The 18,796-nt window shown below is 42.3% G+C and overlaps 1 protein-coding gene across 11 annotated transcripts in view; it reads left to right on the top strand.

Annotated features, from left to right (window-relative positions):
- Window positions 1–18,796, top strand: part of NEDD4L (NEDD4 like E3 ubiquitin protein ligase) — a 346,587-nt gene that overhangs the window by 164,568 nt on the left and 163,223 nt on the right. For 2 of the 11 annotated variants that reach the window (XM_017528810.2, XM_017528812.2), the window contains exon 1: window positions 6,574–6,803. The exons of the other annotated variants lie outside the window; for them this stretch is intronic. The gene's annotated coding sequence lies outside the window, so the exon portion shown is untranslated. Of the gene's footprint in view, window positions 1–6,573; window positions 6,804–18,796 lie in introns of those variants that run through there. 11 annotated transcript variants of the gene reach the window in all.

An 18,796-nucleotide genomic window follows, 5' to 3' on the forward strand; every position in this document is an offset into this window, starting at 1 on the left:
GCCCAGGCGGCAGTGCAGTGGCGAAATCTCAGCTGACTGCAACCTCTGCCTCCCAGGTTCAAGTGATTCTTCTTCCTCAGCCTCTTGAGTAGCTGGGACTACAGGCATGCACCACCACACCCAGCTAATTTTTGTGTTTTTAGTAGAGACAGGGTTTCACCATGTTGCCCAGGCTGATCTCGAATGCCTGACCTCAAGTGATCCCCCTGCCTTGGCTTCCCAAGTGCTGGGATTACAGGTGTGAGCCAAAGCACCCAATCGGGTGTTTCTTGATGTATCTATGTATGAAAGTTTCTGTAGCTAAATTCCCATAGTTGAATTCCTGGATCAAAGAATAGGAACATTTACAATGTTCACAGACATTGGAAAATTGCCTTCTGTAGTACTGCACTGGTTTCCGCTGGCTGTAATGTTGATGAGAGTACCAGTTTTTCCCTAGACATTTTCCCTAAACATGAACCCATTTTATCAGTCTTTTCATCTCTGACATTATGGAAGGTAAAAACATCTCATTTTATGTCTTCAGTCTGTGAGGCCAAGTTTCTCTCTATCTGTATTTCCATTTTTATTCAGTGGCAACTCACATCCTTCTGTCAATTTCTCCTTTGACCTATTACTTTTTCATTGCTTAATAAGAATTCGTTGTAAAATGGACAGTTTAACTCCTCATCTGTCATATGCTTTTCTCATTTGATTTTTTGAATATCTTGTACATCTTTTAATTTTAACATCATACTTTTGTCTTTTCTATGGTGATTTGGAAAGCTAACAGCGACTTACAGCATAATTTCCTTCTGTTAAAAACAAGAAGGGATTTTCCCACTCTAATTGTGAAGATTGTACATTTTTCTAAGTTGAAAATAAATTAGAGGAAAAAAATAACAAAGAACATCAGTCATTCTTAATATTTTGACATTTTCCTTTTAGTTGTCTTTTAGGAGAGAATGTTTATATATACTTAACATCATAACATAGATATAGCCTATTTTGGTCATTTATTCCAGTATGTAATATATGACAGTTTTCTGAATGTGCAATATCTTATTTAATCATATCTGTTAAGCTTGTTTCCAGTTTTTCATTTAAGAGAGAAGGATACTGGGTGTATCTTTGTGCAAAACAAGATTTTTTTTTTTTAAGTTGGATTCTGTTACTGTGATACCTCCCTGGAAATGGGATTCCTAAATCAAGGAATATTAGGATTTAAATACTCTTGGTACAGATTACCAATTTACTTTCCTAAGGTGTGGGACTAGTTTATGTTGCCATCAGCACAAAGACTCACTTTGCTATCATCAGAAGAGAAGAGAACTGCCCTGAAGATTTGAGGGAGGAGCGTTCATTGGAGAGGCGTGTGGAAGTGAGTTTGAGAAGCAGCCGGGAGGTGAATGGAGCAGGGGAAGGGAGAGGGTTCAGGGAAGAAGGCTGGAGGTGAAGTTAAAGGTGCTGTGGCTGTGTGGGTGCCGGGAAATTTGTATTTCCTGCTTAAGGTTGTGGTAAGCCAGCCTGGAGAGTTGCAAGAAAGGAGTGGCTTTGTGTGATTTATTGTTGCAAGTGAGAGTGGCCCAGAGGCCAGTTAGGAGGCTGTTGCAGAGGCTTCAGTGGGAGAGGATGGTTTGAACACCAGAATGGAAACATCCAGCATGGAGAGGAGTAGATGGTAGGGGATTAAATTTGGGGATGGAGTCCTTAGAACCTGCTGATAAACTGGATGTGCAGAACTGAGGAAATTTCCTTTTGAACTGGCTGGACTGAGTTGCGATGGATGTGTTGGGGAGTGGTGCGGAGGCAGAATCGCTGCTCCTTTTAGGTCTAAGGTGTCTCTTAGACCTCCAAGTGGAAATGTGAAGATGATGGTAAAGGAGAATCGAGTGCAAAAGAGAGGCCAGAGTTGCCAGGCTTTTGGGAGTCATTTGCATTTAGATGGACTTTCCAGCCCAAGGGACTGGAAGACTTCACTAAGGTTGAGGTCTTTCTTTCCTGTGAAAATGTGATCAGGATCCTAAGTAACAGCACTAAAAATTATACATTAGGAACACAGGGTTTCATAAATTAGGAAGCGTCTATAAGCTGCCAGGTTCTAAATGTTTGGAGGATAAAACCCTTGGGTCTTGTTGAGTGCTTTGAGCAGAAGAGGTACACCGTGCTGTGTTTACTGAATGACGTTTCAAGATTCAAGAGTCCTTTCCCCCTTCTTGATGAAACAATTTGCTTTTCAGATGCTTTGATAGAGTGAGTTGATTGTAGGACCTTATGAAGCATGTAAACCACACATTGTCCTTTTTTTAAGGCATTGGAAGAAAAAGCTAACTCGAGTTAGAAGGGATTTAAGACCGTGTGAGGAACTTCGAGCCTTGATGTGGTTATCACCAAACCTTGCCTGTCTTATGTAAAGATTTTTGCCTGTGTCATGTTATCCTTGTTTTGTTCCATTTATTCCTCCCCCTCCAGGTGTCCTAGTTTTTCCTCTACTGTAGCTGGTTTTAAACAAAATAGAAAAACCTGGGTCTCCTCCACCCTCAGCATCTGAATTCTTCTCATTTGGTTACTCACTGTTTTTAAATAGTGATATAGTGCATTCTTAGCAGTTTGTTTATTTTTAATTTTTATTTTTTATGGAGACAAGGTCTCACTCCGTTGCCCAGGAGTGCAGTGCCACAGGGTGATTGCAGCTCACTGCAGCATTATAACTCTTGGGCTCAAGCGATCCTCCTGTCTTAGCCCCCCAAGTAGCTGGTACTACAGGTGCATGCCACCATGCCCAGCTCATCTTAGCAATTTTTAAATAACATTTGTTTCCAGTTATAACAGATGTAGACATTGGAAAAGATGAAACATAAAGCATTGATCTACCTGTAGAGCCAAATACCCAGAGGGATATAAATTGGTTACCATTCCATTTTATTTCTGTCCAGTCTTTTAGCTATATTTACATTTATGTATATGGAAATAGTTTATGAATTTGGGATCATACTATGATACTGGTTAGAATGATGCTTTTTAAACTATTTTACTGTAGGCATTTTATGATAGCTTGTAATGTTATTTTTAAAAACATATTTTTTGAAGGCTGCAGAATATGGATAAATTCATGATGACTTTTTAGAGGAAAATATCAAGATGATCTCACTAACAAATCCTAAGATTAAAAACAAAAGCAAACAGAATACAAAAGCTGACCCATCTTTGGAATACTACTATGAAATTCAAATTTTATGTTCTTAATAAAATCCTGTTTTGAATGAAATCAGTCGTCACGCTTTTCTTATTCCTTTTGGCTACGCTGCCTACAATTGAATTCACTGTTTTTATATACTTCCTTTGCTTTGCATTGGAACATGCTGATCCATTGTGACCCTCTGTGGTATTTCATAAAACCACACCCTACAAACCGCCCGGTCTTTTAAGTGTAGTAAACAGTATTGAGCAATTTTTGGGGTAATATTGTCAGAAGGGTTAGGTGCCATCCAACAATGGCTTATCATTTACCTTTAAGTGTTAGTAATATGCAGTTAAAGGAATGTCATGACTTTTTAACTTTATTTTGAAATTTGAGCTTAGAAAAAAATCTCCAAGGGACGTGAGCAAGAGTGAAAGCATCGTCTCCTACTGCCAGCCTTCTGGGAGACCCACCCCTGGTCTTCCCACGTGTCCCCTCCATGACCTCTCGTTGGTCGGAGAGGGCTGTGGAAAGTTCCAGGGAAGCTGCTCTTCCCTCCATTCCTTTTGCTCATTGTATTCTGCCCAGATTATAAAACTGAAGTATGTCTTAAGACACCAGCAACTTTCTCTTCGTCAAATCCAGACACATAGAAGCCGCCACAACCAAGAATTACCCAGCTACAAAGTGTCAGTAGTGGCCCGGTAAAAGAAAGCTGGTTTTAGGCTTAGTCCAGAACCTGGCCATCTTCCATTGGTTATCCTGATATGTGCATCCTTGTCTCATTTCACTGTAGCCTGGTGATCATTGTGGCAGTCATTTTGGGATACTAGTGAGGTTAGAATAACTTCAGGCTTCCCTCGTGAATAGTGTTGGAAGAGGAGCGGTTAACACTGGGTTGGAGCTGGTGTGAAGGTTGAGTCCACTCTAGCGTCTATCCCTAGATCATGGTGCTGCTTTGATTGGGCCCTAATTTTCTCCTCTAGACAAAAGGAATTTAAGACTTCCAGCATTCCCTCCAGGCTTAACATTTTTTTGTTGAGGGCTGATGGTCACTGACTACTTTCAGTTTGGCAGAAGCTGATTTCTCTGGGTTAGGGAAAAGGACATAGGTTTAACAGCAAGGTAGATGTACATCACTGTTTAATCAGTTTGCCTAGAATAGAGGTGGCAGAATTGGAGTTGGAAAGATCAAATGTAGCCTTTTTTCCTTCCAGAATGAGGTTTTTCTGTGCGTTTTTTTGAGGCAGAACCTCATGGGACAGGGCGAAAGTGAGCATACCCAAGTGAAGTGTATGGTTATGGGGAAATGGTTATTAGAAATCTCAATTGTCTCAATTTTCTAATATTAATTTTCAGAGGGTGACAGTTGTGTAATTAGTGTTGTAATTGTTTGTCAGGGCTGTCATAACAACATAGCACAGATTGGGTGGCTCAGATACCACAAATTTGTTTTCTCAGAACTCTGGATGTCCGGAGCCCACAATGAAGCAGGGCTGCCTGCCTCTGCGGCCTCTCTTCTTGACTTGCAAATGGCTTCTCTGGGTTTTCCCAGGTCATCTGTGTACCTGTCTGTGTCCTAATCTCCTGTTCGTATAAGGGCACAGTCATATGAGATTGGGACCCACCGACTGACCCCATTTTAACTTAATTACCTCTTTACATACCCTCTCTAAATACAGTCAGAATCTGAGATGTTGAAGACTTCCACGTAGGAATTTTGGGCAAATACAATTTAGCCCATCACAATCAGGTAGCATTTGGTAGGAAGTATAGGTGCTTTTTATCTTTAAGGGAATAGGCAAATTGTTAAAAAAATAAAAATAAAACTTGTCAAGTTGGTTAGGTGCATTTTCTTATACCATATTGTAGTATATGGTATAAGTATTTTTTAACCTTCCAGCCAGTGTGTAAATTGGAAACATTGTAGCTTAATTTGATAGTTTTAAACATAATCAAAGATGAAGGAAATCCTGTTCTTAAATTTAGTCTGTTGGGCACTTGTGTGTCCTCAACTGCTGAAGACTAAAAATTTGAGATATTTCTCTTATTTTAAGAATTTGACTGAAAAAAAGCTGGGCACATTGGCTTACACCTATAATCCCAGCACTTTGGGAGGCCAAGGTGGGTGCATCACTTGAGGCCAGGAGTTCAGACCAGCCTGGCCAAAGTCGCAAAACCCTAAACAAAAATTAGCCAAGCGTGGTGGCTCACACCTGTGGTCCCAGCTGTTCGGGAGGCGGAGGCACAAGAATTGCTTGAACCTGGGAGGCAGAGACTGCAGTGAGCAGAGATTGTGCCGCTGCACTTTAGCCTGGGTGACAGAAGAAGACCGTCTCTTAAAAAAAAAAAAGGACTGAAAATGGTCGGCCCTGTCCCCCGTCTGGTTGAACCCTGGTGCCCACTTGCTTCTCTACGACTTCAGCAATCCTCCCAGCCTCGAGGGGTGATCCGTTAGTCTGGAAATCTCAGCGTTTGAGCGCTGGGGGGAAGTGCAAGTCTAGTTTACAGGGTTTTGACGTGCCAGGAACACTTCATGAGTGAGCATGCCACCAAATTTGAGTGCATGTAGAAAGTTAGCTGTTTGCTACAACTGGGGATACTTCCTATTAGAGCCACATCTGCTGGGGTGGAGGCCTGCGTGGGTTGGAGGGTAGGGTGTGACTTCTTCCAGCTAGAGGAAAGAGAAGTAGCAGAGTGCCCCTCACAGAGAGAGCGCGTGTTTGACCCGCTCTTAGAATTTCCTTAGAGTAAGGATGGTCAGGTTGCCAGACTACCCCTCAAATGAGGACCTGGTACCTCCAGGAACCAGGGCAGAGCTCCGCTGGCACCTTTATGGCCCTGATGTACACTTAAGGGCACACAGCTGGGATTGCAGATTAACAGGGCAGAGCTGTTTCTCATCTGACACAGAATCCCCTATCGATTCTGTTTGGGGCCGTGGTTTGTATCATAATTATTTTTGTTCCTGCTTTTTTCCCCCCTCTTCAAGACCAAAAGCTTTTGGAGGGCTAGGAAGTTGTGTTCCCATTGTCAAGTGTGGGGCCTTGAAGGCCAGAACCTCAAAATGTAGAAGCTGAGTTAGTGGAAGGATGAAGGGCTGACCTCTACTGTCAGAAATCCCAAAATCTCTGATCTGGCTTTAAATAAGCAAAACAGCCCCACCAGACTTAGAGTCATCCACAGAACTCTGCAACCTCTGTTGTTGCCCATCCTGTGTGATGAGCCCACTGAGAACTTCATTTGAGAAGAGATGCCTCAGGAACAACTGCAGGGAACCTGGAGATAAGGCACCAGGTGATGATGTAAGCTAATTGCTGAGCTGGGTGGAGTTACTTAACCTTACGGTAGGGGGTGGAGCTTGACGCAACTCCCTTTTCCACCAACAAGCATTTCTTTCTACCTGTCATTGAAGTGAATCATCAGTATAAGTGGAGAGCTGGGTGCATTCCTTCTCAGTTGTGTTAAAACTTGCTGGTATTCCCCCGGTATCAGCAGAGGTGTGTACAGACACTGCTTTAAAACTGGGAAGGAGGAAGACGAGGCCAGGGAGCCGAAGACTCACGGGGTAGATTTGTAGCAACGCTAGCCCAGCTGAACCCTTTCCAGCCTTGTTTTTCATCAGCCTTGAGGAAAAGTATAGGTAAGAACAAAGACACCACTGTATGTTCGTTATATGAATGCGTAACATCTGCTCTTGGCGTGGAGTTTGATTTTGGTGTAGTACTGTTTTAATGTCAGTGGCATAATTCTAGCACATACCAAGGTTTTCCATTTTAAATGCTTGTCAGTGTTTGGAGTTAGCTGTAATTGGTCAATTTTACTCTCCTTATGTTTAAAAAGAATGAAAGGAAAAGAATGAACTTTGAAAAGAATTGGGATCTGAATTCTGATCCCCTATTCTTTGCTTCTTATCTTTCTTGACTATTTAGAAAAATGCACAGATTTTATTCCAAAAAGCAAAGCAATAATAGATGCTTTTATTTTTGAAAATAATGGAAAATAGAGACCATGTAAGTTCTATGAATGCTGTTTTCTATTTTAGAAATCACAGATTGAGGAGGAAACAATTGTGTTTTCCTTCCTGTTCTGTTTCGAATCTCAGTATTTCTGACTTAGAAAGCTCCTGGAGAAGAGGGATATACCAGCTCTACTTGGTTTCAAGTGAAACACCATCTGAGGTCATAAAATAGTTTGCTTGGAGAATAATTCATGGCTTATATGTGAATTTTTGGTTGGTGGCAAAAGAAATCTTCTCTTCCTCAGTATGAGTAATTTGGCTTACATGATTTATACTAAATTTTATTATTATTTGTTGTTTGAGAGAACGAAAGTCAAAGGCCAGAAAATATTCAACTGAGTTTTTCCTTCAGGTTTTCTATCGGTTTCCCACCTTTCCTACTCATACATGTGAATATACTGTGTATGATTAACACGTGATTTTTCTGTTTCTTTGCTGTCTCATTTGATGATGATTCATAAACTGTTAACTAGTTGTAGTGTATTCATATGTTGACAAACCTTGAAATAAATTTAAGGGCAGGCCACACCTTCATATTAATGAGCCAGGTTACTTTCAGTAAAGTATTTTTGATGTCATGAAGTGTTAAGATGATTGAAATTCTAAGACAATAAAAATGTATCAATATGAAATGTCAAAGCCTGCAATCAAACCTGAGTTACTCTTTAGTACTTATTTTGTAGCTATGCTTTAATATTTCTTCTTTAATACTTATTTTGCATAAAGTCAAAGTACTTTACACATGTTTGAATGAAATATTGCCAGTGAAAGAAACAAAAGCAAACAACTCGGTAAGAGAAGAGGGATTTTAAAGTTAAGTTTGTGCTGGCTCCAGGCTAGTGAGTTTCATTAGCAATGACCAGAAAGAGAAAGAATGGCCATGGTGGTGGGTGAGTTTTCTTTTTCTTTTTTTAAATGTCTGTAAGGTGTAGAAAGTAAACTTTAATTCTTGTGGGAATCTAGTAAGATGACGGTGAAGTCAAGAAGAGAGGAAGAAATGCTTTTTATTTAATTAAGAGAAAGTAAACATCTGTATTAGTTACAGATGTTAGGCGTTAACCTTTTTTATTCCTATTGTTTTTATGAAAATTTGCCTTTTTAAATTAAATAAAGGTTTTTTGGAATCCTATATAGCAACTAAATGTTGATTTAAAACATCACATTTGGGAAAATCTCTTGTCATTGTGGAATATAATGAAAAGATATAAAATGAAGGCAGGCATCAAATTATATGAATTCTGCTACTTGAGCATAGAAGTTTTATTCCAGAGTGGTTTGTTTGGTGGATGTAGTGATGGTGGGGGGCTCTATGTACAGTACTTACTAAGGCAAGTGCTAGAACAGGAGCTTCTGTGGTTTTGATGGTTCTGTTGGGATGGGAGAGTTGTTTGGGATCTTTTATGTTTCGTTCCAGGCAATGTTTATTTTTCTCAGTCTGTACTTAGGGTTTTACCAAGTCAATTTTCATGTGAAGCCATTTTCATATCGTTTCTCTCACCTTGATGGAAATCTTTTCCTTCTCACGTGCTTTGAGTTAAATATGATGCAATGTGCTAGTAGCATAGAGGGGGCTTTCCTTTCTACAGGTGGGCTTGAAGTGAGCCTGCTACTCCCTCACCTTGGATCATGGAGGTTTCAGAGACTGTTGGCCTTTAGGGCAATGGCAGAAGCACATGTTCTCAGGTATTTTCTGAGTCTATTTTGATTGCGTTCCCAGTGGCCCAGAATTCCCCAAGGGTCACTCCACACACCCTCATCTACAGTAAATATTTGTGCTTCCTCTGTGCCTGGTCTGGTTTTCTCAGTACCCAAGAGCACAGGTGGGCAGTGGGAGGTGGGCAGTGGGATGTGGGCAGGCATTACCCAGGTGCCCCCCCTACAGGGACCACAGGGAGACTCCCCTGCCCTTCAGACTAAGTGGAAACAGAGATCAAGCAGTCAGGTGGAGTCAGTAGAGTTTCATAGAATACATGGAAAAAAGCTCCGCTTTTGGTGATGTAAGCTGTCTTGTTCACTTCACTATTACTCATCTGGCCTGCGGCAGGCGAGAAGATCACATGCAATTATAAACAGCCTCCTCTGACTAAGGTCAGTGACTGGAACCCCTGTCATGTTATCAGAGGTCATTTGGTCATAGATTCTTGGGCAGAAGCCATTTAGAGTCCAGGGCCAGGGCGGGGTGGGGGGGGGGGGGGGTGTGCGTGACCTTTGAGCCTTTGCCAGTGCTGGGATTTGACCCCTTTTAGCTCAATTAACTGCATCCAGGAGTTTATTTTGGCTGAGATCTGCCATGCCAAGTTGACAGGCTTGAGAATCGAAGGAAATCTCTAACTTCATTCAAGGAAATAGCATGGCAGGCTTTAAGGCATTTTGATAATACTCCACTTTTTCTCTCTTGCCCTGTTTTGTTGAGTATTTCAGGGCCATACTTGTTGTATCTGAGGTTAACCAGTGAGTGATCTTTCTGAAAGAAATTTGTTCTCTTTGGACACTGTCCTGTGTGGTATTTGTGTAACTATTTAGTTTAGCTCATTCAAAAGGCTGTTTAAGTCACTTGCCTTGTTCATTACTTGAAAATAAGTTTTCTCTTTATTCTTTAAGTTAGTTACCAAATATTTACTAAGTGTCTCTTGTGCTAGACAAGGAGGGAGACTTCCTTTTCCCTTTCACTTGCTCGTTTTTGTTGAGCTAATTTTTTCTTTAAGGTCGATTGTTCTTTTCCTCTTACTTTTGTATTCACTTGATTTGTTTATTTATTTTTAAATAAGTACTTTAACAGCCTTGAAGCATTGGCCTAATGAGAGTGGTGATCAGATTGGGAAAACGCCCCTTCATTTTGCTGGCTGGTTTAAAAAAATGGATTTTCTTTAAATTATTTGTTCGTTGATGAGGGCCACCCACCCCAGGTGAGTGTTTCACTGTGTGTATGCCAGGAGAATCCTCCGTTCCTGGAAAAAACAAGTGACTTAGCTGGAAATGTTATGAAAGCTAAAGAGTACAAGTGTCAGAGAGAAAGGGGTGTTGGGGGGGCGGGTAAGAGAAAGAGAAGACAAGATATAGTCAGGGCCCTGTCACCCGAGCAACACTGCAGATCCCTGGAGAGATGATAGATTTATTCCTTTTTAGGGATATTGCCATTAAAATTTGATTTTGAGCATGACACAGAACTGAAAGCTTTGATGGCAAAGCCAGCATCTCAGTTTAGCAATAACCAGGTTAGGGAAAAAACCCAGAAACTCAACAGTGAGATCAGCTCAGCCATGTGGGTGGGGCAGCCCACTGTCCCGTCTTGGGCGGGGAGCAGCCCCGGTCACTTCATCTGCCTGATCCTGGGTTTTATCCGCTTCACAATTTCATTTCCTTTTTGTTGTGCTTCTGCACATCTATATTTTGCTTTGCTTCTTATTTCTTAAGGGAGGGGAGAAGTGTGGGTAAGGTAAAATGCAGCTTGCAAGCTCCCAAATGGCAAGTGCTAGAATCGAAGTAGCCTCCCAACATGAAGGTGCAATTCATGTATTCAGCAAAATGTACCGAGCCCCTCAGAGGCCACTGCTTGAAATACCAGTGCAAACAGAAGAAGCCAAAAGCACGTTAGGCCCTGAGCCAGTGGCGTGCACAGCCATCTGCGACCACCTACATCTCTGCTTTCAGGGAACTTCAGCCTAGTGGAGGAGACCCGTGATAACCAAGTCAACTGATAATATAATTAGTGGTAGTGTTGGGGGCCATAAGGACATCAGAGTAAGGGCATCACAATTGTGGGTGGATGATCTTTGGTAAGATGGCACATTTTTGTTTTCTTCTGCCTGGTATATCTCCTGACACTTTCTAATGTGTCTATTTTTGGTTAGTATGGAAGTTGTGGCTGACAGTAGGTTCGTGGTTAAAAGAAAAAAAAAGCCAACTTACTTTTAGAAGTCTTTATAAATATCATTCTCATAGAAAGCTATAACCTCTTATGCCCAGAAGTGTAAGTGGCTGTTGGTTGTGGAGCAGAATGAATGGATATTTCCTGGAAAAAATATTTCCAGTCATCAAAGATGCGCAAGTCTCTTTTCGTCTAATCAGTATTGGAAACTAGGAACATCCACACCTATGGAATATCCTCAGAGAGAATTAATTATTCTGCCCTCCAAGAAGTGTAGCAGTTTATACATAGAGGTAAAGGCCTGAACTTGAGGCTGTACTATTGAGGGCAAAAGTGTCTTTTTGTCCCCCAGCTTTGTCATTTGCCAAAAGCAATTGTGTTAGTTTAACTGACCTCCAATAGCAGAGCTCTATGTTTCTCCCATCCCCAAGTCAAAACTGATTTTAGCAACCCATCGAACCAGGCTTGGTAAATGATTTTTTGCAACTTTATGATAAATATTGATGGGGAGGAATGAATGGGAACACATATGCAGATCAACACCGTCATGAGACTGATTACTTCCTAAATTTCTTAAATTTAGGACCACTGAGAATAAAGCTGTCTTTCTGAGTCTCTCAAGTGGGCAGGGGCAGGGAAGTTCTTGTGCTGTGCTTGGGGACAGGGAAGCCCTTGGGACCCACTGTGGCCTTAGTCTAAGCAGCGTTAACAGCCTCAGCTCCTCAGCTCACCAAGTGCTGAGCACTGTGCTAGAGGGTGTACGACCCTCTCATCTCATGAGACCTCACTGTTACAGCTGATAGAGATGACATCCAGCTCTTCTGAGTTGCACATGGCAAGCTAAAGTTAGGGCGTGTCAGACTCCAGACTCCGTGATGCCACTGTGTTACCCTAAATCCAGTCAGCCAAGGCATCTGTTAAAGAAAAGAGAAATCTGATTATTGTCAAATGTGCAATTGTTATATTTTTGTTAGAGTCTACCTCTCCAGTGAACAATGTATTTCCTTCAAGTGGTGACTCACAGATTTCACAAAATCAGCAAGGTGCTTGCCCTGCAGCCAGTACCTCCCTCCACGTCCCCACATCAGTCCTCCTTGCTGTGCTTCTTGTTTCTTGAGGTTTTTATCATCTTCTAACACTGTACTTTACTAATTGATTCTGTATTGCTTGCTACCTATCTCCTCTTGATAAAATGCAGACTCCACAAAAGGAGGGGGTCTTGTCTGTTTTCTTCCCTGGCACATCTCAGGTGCCTAAAACAACCATGCCTGACATGCAGTGGTGTCCAGTGAGAATTTGTTGAATGAAGAAATGGGAGAGAAAGAAACACAGACCCCAGAGGTTTAGGAGGGTCTGTGTAAGGGAGTCTTCAGGCGGTCTTCCTGGGGGTGTCCTGAAGGACATCGTGATCCTGATTTTGGTCAGTTTGGAGACTATGGTTTCTTCTGAGCTGTCACTAGTTGGAGGTGAGTTGTCTGCGGGTCACCTAATCCCACCTTGATGCATTAGTAAAATGGAATTCACTGGGTGCCAGACGTGCCTGCATGCTCTGTCTGAGGGCTAGAGTCTGCTTCCCTTGCTTCTCTTCTAGAAAGAGGTCTGTCCACAAGGGATTAGCCCTGTGAAGTTCCTACTGTTGTTCACTGACCCAGCGAGTGTGTTACCCATTATGGGTTTTTCCTACCTAATTGCCCTTCTGGTTTTCAGTGTTCAACATGCTGCAGTTACATGTTCCGCTGTGGTTTTACTTAGCTTAATCCTTTATTAATTGCCTCTTGTTCAAACTCCCTAAGAGCAGATTATCCTTTGCTTGCAGCTTCTGCTCCATTGCTATTGGACTTCTTTTTTTTTTTAGTCATGACATCAGAAAAATAACCAAGTGTAAGTTTGATAATAGCAAGTAACGCTATTTTATTTCTATCCCATTTACCCCAAAATTGAGCAATATTACACCTTAAAATAATAGAGCTGGCTCTTGGACAGCATGTGAAAACTATATGCTTCATGATAGATGGGTATTTTCCAGTGTCTACTTACCGTAAAGCTCAAGATTTAGCCTACCCCACTCCACCCAGTACCTCCATTTCCCATATGCCTAACCTGCCTTAGGGCCATCTCAATGCCCTGTAAAGCAATCTTTGTTGTAGACCCACTGTGTGACTGGAATGTGATACACACAAGTGACCAAGCCATGGCCCTGTTTGCAAGGAGCTTCCAGACCAGTAACAGAAATGGACACATAAGTAAACATCTGCACTACTGATAGGCCTCTGCCAACAGGAGTGGAGCTTGCGGGCCAGGAAGCCTTCCCAGAGGCACTGGAGCATGCCAGGTGGGAGCAGGGCATTTCTAGCAGAGGGGAAAGCATGATGTGCTCTGGGAACTGGAGAACTAAAATTCATAGTCACCCTACTTGGCTACATGTATAAGGTACATGGAAGATGACAGTGGAGGGGCATGCAGGGGCCAGAGCTGGGTAGACCGTGTCTGCCACAATGGTTCGTCGTAGGTTACAAAGAACCAGTGCAGAGTGGGTGAGGCTTACACTATTTGGTTAATAATTTGGCTGCATTGACAAGATATGGAAAAGAGGAGGCTGGGACTTCCTATGAATTTCATCCTCAAGGTATTTAATCAATGAGGTTGGGATGGTGGGAGGGGGCCCTCATTTGCTTGCCTGGTGCTCAAGCCTGGGGTCCTGGCCATTAATAGTGAGGGAGGTATGCATGGAGGCGCAGGGTGTGAGCCTGCCTAAGGAGCGCTGCAGCATGAAAAGAGGCCCAGGATGGACTTTGGGGAATATCCACGTAAGGTCTCAGTTCTTTATGGGAGAGCCCATGCACTCATCCACATTTGGAATTCTTTGCAAAGTGAGCGGTATTTGAACTTCCTTAGAGTCTTGCCACTCCCACCAGATGTATTAGTATCACCAGGGAGCTTGTTAGAAATGTAGGTTCTTGAGGCGCAGCTCACACCTACCCAATCAGACTGCATTTTAAGCAGATCCCAGGCGATTCCTATGCACGTGAAGTGCTCGAACACTGCTCTGTGGCAAAACGACTTTGCTAACCATGGAAGAGGGTGATTTTTTTTTCCTTTTCCTTTTGTGTTTTTTTATAGGACCTATTTACCTTTAGAATTTTTTCAGAATTATAGACTGCAAAATATATAAAGTGTCAATGTAATTAGCAATTAATAGATAATATTTCGCTGGAATACATAGTTGTTTCCACGCAAATGCCATTTCTTACATGGAGACGGCACATGTCTTGTTAGGGTTTAGGCTCATTTGTAAGGAGCAACGCTGCAGGCAGGCATGCTTCCGGGACCTTAGTTGCTGAGATCTCAAACTGCTGCCCCAGCATAGCGGATGGCACGGTGGCAAAGTCCCTGTGCATCGTCACATTGCCTGCGGTAATCTATCACACTTTGTCCCCCAGTGACCTAGTTGATGGGGGAGCTCATGTCTCCATTTGTGCTGATGCTCACTGCATCCCCAAGTGGCACATATTTAATATAATTGTCATCGCTCTTTAATAGTATCTCATTCCACGTCAGCTGCACAAAAATTTGAGGTTAATTACAATGAATGTTTTCTCGATCATTATTATTGAGAGCTGTTTAATAGTTTATTTGGTATGTGAAGATTCACATCTAGATTGAGGCTTATACATCTTCATTTAAAGAAAGAGTTTTTGGGTTGGAAAAACATCAGCACGACATGAAAAAGCATGAAAAATGACACTAAGAACTTAAGCAGCTGGAAACAAAAATTATAATGGTGCATAGTGAGCTAAAGATCCATTTTTAAATGTGAACTCCCGTTTCAGTTTATAAATGATTACTAACAGTTTCACCAGGTTTCCTGGAATTAAATATTATGTTATTTGCTTCCAAAGTTAGCCCTCAAACATTAGTATTTCTTGTGTCCTTTTGATTTGAATATTTGTCTTTAACACACAAGGATATCAACTCTGTAAATCAGGTAATATGTTTATGCTTTCAGTTAATCAAAAGTGGCTCCTGATTTCAGTTTTGGGTATCAGGTAACATTGTTGCGGAAATGAGGTTCACTGTGAAACTTTTTTTTTTTTGTAAATCATTTTGTTGTTTCTTTAAGTATATGTGAGCTTATAACTCCGGACACTGGGAAATGACCCTGTGTTTTCTACATTATAGAAAAGTGAGGAGAATGAAGCAATTTCAAGAAAATTAGATTTATGTGGAAAATAATTCTGCATCTAGTTATTCATTATCATATATGAGGTAAACACACTGAGAATACCACATTTTGGCAACTCAGACAAGAATATCTTCCAAATATGTAACCCTGGGAAGAAGGTAACATATCATAGTGTTTGTTAAGACATCAAGCAACCAAGAAATGTTTATTGGGGGCCTGTTTTCTGCAAGGTTGCATGGAAAATACACACTAGCCTAAGACATGGACAGCAGCCCGGAGTGATGTGCAGCCGCTTAGGAGAATTAAGATTTACACACTTGAAAAGGTACAAACAAATCTGGGCATGGTGACTCACACCTGTAATCCCAGCACTGTGGGAGGTGCAGGCAGGAGGATCCCTCGAGGCCAGGAGTTCAAAACCAGCCTGGGCAACTTGGGGAAACCCGTGTCTTTACCAAAAAAAAAAAAAAGAAAAAAAAATTAGCCATGTGTGGTGGTGTGCCTATAGTCCCAGCTACTCACAGGGGCTGAGATGGGAGGATCGCTTGAGCCAGGAGATCAAGACTGCAGAGATTGCACCACTGCACTCCAGCCTGGGTGGCAGAGTGAGACCAAGAGTGGTCTAGGTATTCAGACTGTAGGAATTCAGAGAGTCTCGAGGCTGGTTATTATGGGGGTGGTTCATCCTGGGAAGATGAGGGAAAGGAGGTGCTGGCTGCTTGGAGCCTGGAAGAATCAAGGATTTCCAAAAGTATGGGGAGAAAGTGTGAAGGATGAACAAACAGACACCGGGGCTGAGTGCCCTGAAAACTTTGAAGATACTAGATTGACCTATTTAGAAAACCAAGCAGATGTGGCTGTTATTGACAAGTGGGTTTTTGTTGTTATTGTTGTTGTTGTTATTTTCTTTCTTTCTTTTGGAGACGAAGTCTCACCCTGTCACCCAGCCTGGAGTGCTTTGGCACAATCGTGGCTCACTGCAACCTCCCCCTCCCAGTTTCAAGCAGTTCTCCTACCTTAGCCTCCCAAGTACCTGGGATTATAGGCGCAAGCCACCCTGCCTGGCTACTTTTTTTGTATTTTTAGTAGAGATGGGTTTCACCATGTTGGCCAGGCTGGTCTCAAACTCCTGAGCTTAGATGATCCACTTGCCTTGGCCAACCGAGATGTAGTAATAGATTCCAGAGTTCACACGGGTGGGCCAGACAAGACTTTGAATGCTGATGAGAGCTTCAGTCTTTCTGTAAACTCCCTTTCTTCTTGACAGTGCATGGGCCCAGGGGTTCCAAAGGTGGGTACCTGCCATACACTGATCTGCGTAACTGGGGAAATAGACATCCTACAGCACCCATGAGCTACCATGCCTGGCCGGCAAGCAACTTAAGTTGGATCCTCCACTTCCTGCCTAATAGAAGGTCTGAAGCATAGGGCAAAAGTTAAAGAAGGATCCTGTGTTCTGCTGGTTAAATATAACAGAGGTCTGACTCCATGGCAATTACGGGAGAGGTACACTTTGTTCTGTGTAAATTCTCTTAACGTGTTCCCTGTGCCTTTACCCCATGATTACTTAGCACTTTTTCTCCAGGGTCACAGGGGCAGAGAGAAAGTACACCCATAAAACAATGTCATCTAGAGGCAAAAGCTTGTGATGCTCAAGCATGCACTCTGACGGGGGGGGAGCGGGGGGGGCAGGGTGTGTAGGAACAATGCTCTACTAATGATTACAGAGTTTGCCCTGCACTCTCTGCAGAAGTCCTTCAGTATCCAGTCTAGCACTCGCAGTAACTTAAGGGTGGATTTTTAAAAATCACAGTGCCCTCAGATTTGTATTGAATTTAACCAGGCTGAGATCCCTGAGATCCAAGTGTGATAGCATGTCCTTTTTGGATGAATCAGACACAAGGAAAAAATCTCCAGTGTGTGTCCAGCTTTAGAGATGTAGTAATGGATTCCAGAGTTCGCACTGGTGGGCCAGCCAAGTCTTTGAATGCTGATGAGGGCGTCATTCTTTTGGTAAACTCCCTTTCTTCTTGATAGCGCATGGGCCTGGGGTTCCAAACATGAGTACCTGCCAGACAGTGACCTGCATAACTGGGGAAAATACACATCCTACGGCACCCATGCGTCGGGAGATAGGGGCATCACCATAATATAGCCCTTTTTCTGTTGATTATAGTTTTTTCTCTCTGTGATCACACACTTGTTTTATCTTTGCTTTAAGAATTTCATCTTAAGAAGTCTTTTGGGGTATAGGGCAGCACTCAGTAGCAGAAAAGTCAAGTGTCAGGTGGTTTGTTTGCACGTTTAATAGACTTGAAGATAAAATCTCTAAATTTTTATTTGCAAGTAGTTTTTGTGAGAGTTGAGGGCAAACTTTTGCCCTTTGGTCTCCCTGAGGAATTCTAGGATTTCACGGGTAGGGGTGTGTTTTGGACTGCAGGCTGAATGTTGTTGGCAGGGTGGTGGCATGAGGAGGGCACATATTTTAAGCGTTTCTAGGACAGATCCACGATCCCTTACCTGCCATTCCAAAGTCCAGAAAGCCCTGAAAACCAAAGACATCTTCGTAGGTTTGTAGGAAATTGATTTGAGAGCAAAACCTGCTATGAATAGATTTGAGAATATTCTAGACATTATGTATAACACTTCATTCAGCCCTTTGTGCCTCTTGCTGCACAGATACTAGCATTTGCTTATGGGCCCTGCCCCAGCCCCTACTGGGGATGCTATACAATAATTGGAGTAATCACTGAGTCATTTTATCAGTTCGTTTTCTTGCTGCTGGTAAAGACATACCCAAGACTAGGTGATTTAAAAGAAAAAGACGTTTAATGCTTCACAGTTCCACATGGCTGGGAGGCCTCACAATCATGGCAAAAGGCGAAAGGCACATCTTACATGGCAGCAGACAAGAGAGAAATGAAAGCCAAGTGAAAAGGGAAACCCCATATAAAATCATCAGATCTCATGAGACTTAGTCACTATCGCGAGAATGGGGAAAACTGCCGCCATGATTCAATCATCTCCCACTGGGTCCCTCCCACAACATGTGGGAATTATAGGAGCTACAATTCAAGATGACATTTGGGTGGGGACACAGCCAAACCATATCAGTCATCTTTCTAAAATGAGAAAAAAAAGTAAGAATTCTGTAGCATGTTTGGTCCCAGGGGTTTCCAAAGAAGGCTTGCTTTAATGGGGTATTAGTTTGCTAGGGCTGCCATGACAAAGCACCATGAACTAGGTGGCTAACAACAGACATTTATTTTCTATCAGTTTAGGAGTTCAGAAATCTGAAATTAAGAGTCAGCAGGATATGCTGTCTCTGAGCCCTATGGGAAGATCCTTTCTTGCTCTTCTCGCTATGATGATTGCCAGCAGTGCTCTGTGTTCCTTGGCCTATAAATGACCGTCTTCTCCTGTGTCTTCACATCACATCGTCTTTCCTCTGTGCCTGTTTGTTTCTGTTTCTACCTTCCCCCTGTTCATAAGAACACCAGGGCTCAACCTAATGATCTCATTTCATTCATTCATTAATTTATTCTTTTTTTTTTTTTTTTTTTT

The sequence above is a fragment of the Cebus imitator genome, unplaced genomic scaffold, assembly GCF_001604975.1.
Source record: "Cebus imitator isolate Cc_AM_T3 unplaced genomic scaffold, Cebus_imitator-1.0 Scaffold55, whole genome shotgun sequence".
Classification (NCBI taxonomy): Eukaryota; Metazoa; Chordata; class Mammalia; order Primates; family Cebidae; genus Cebus; species Cebus imitator.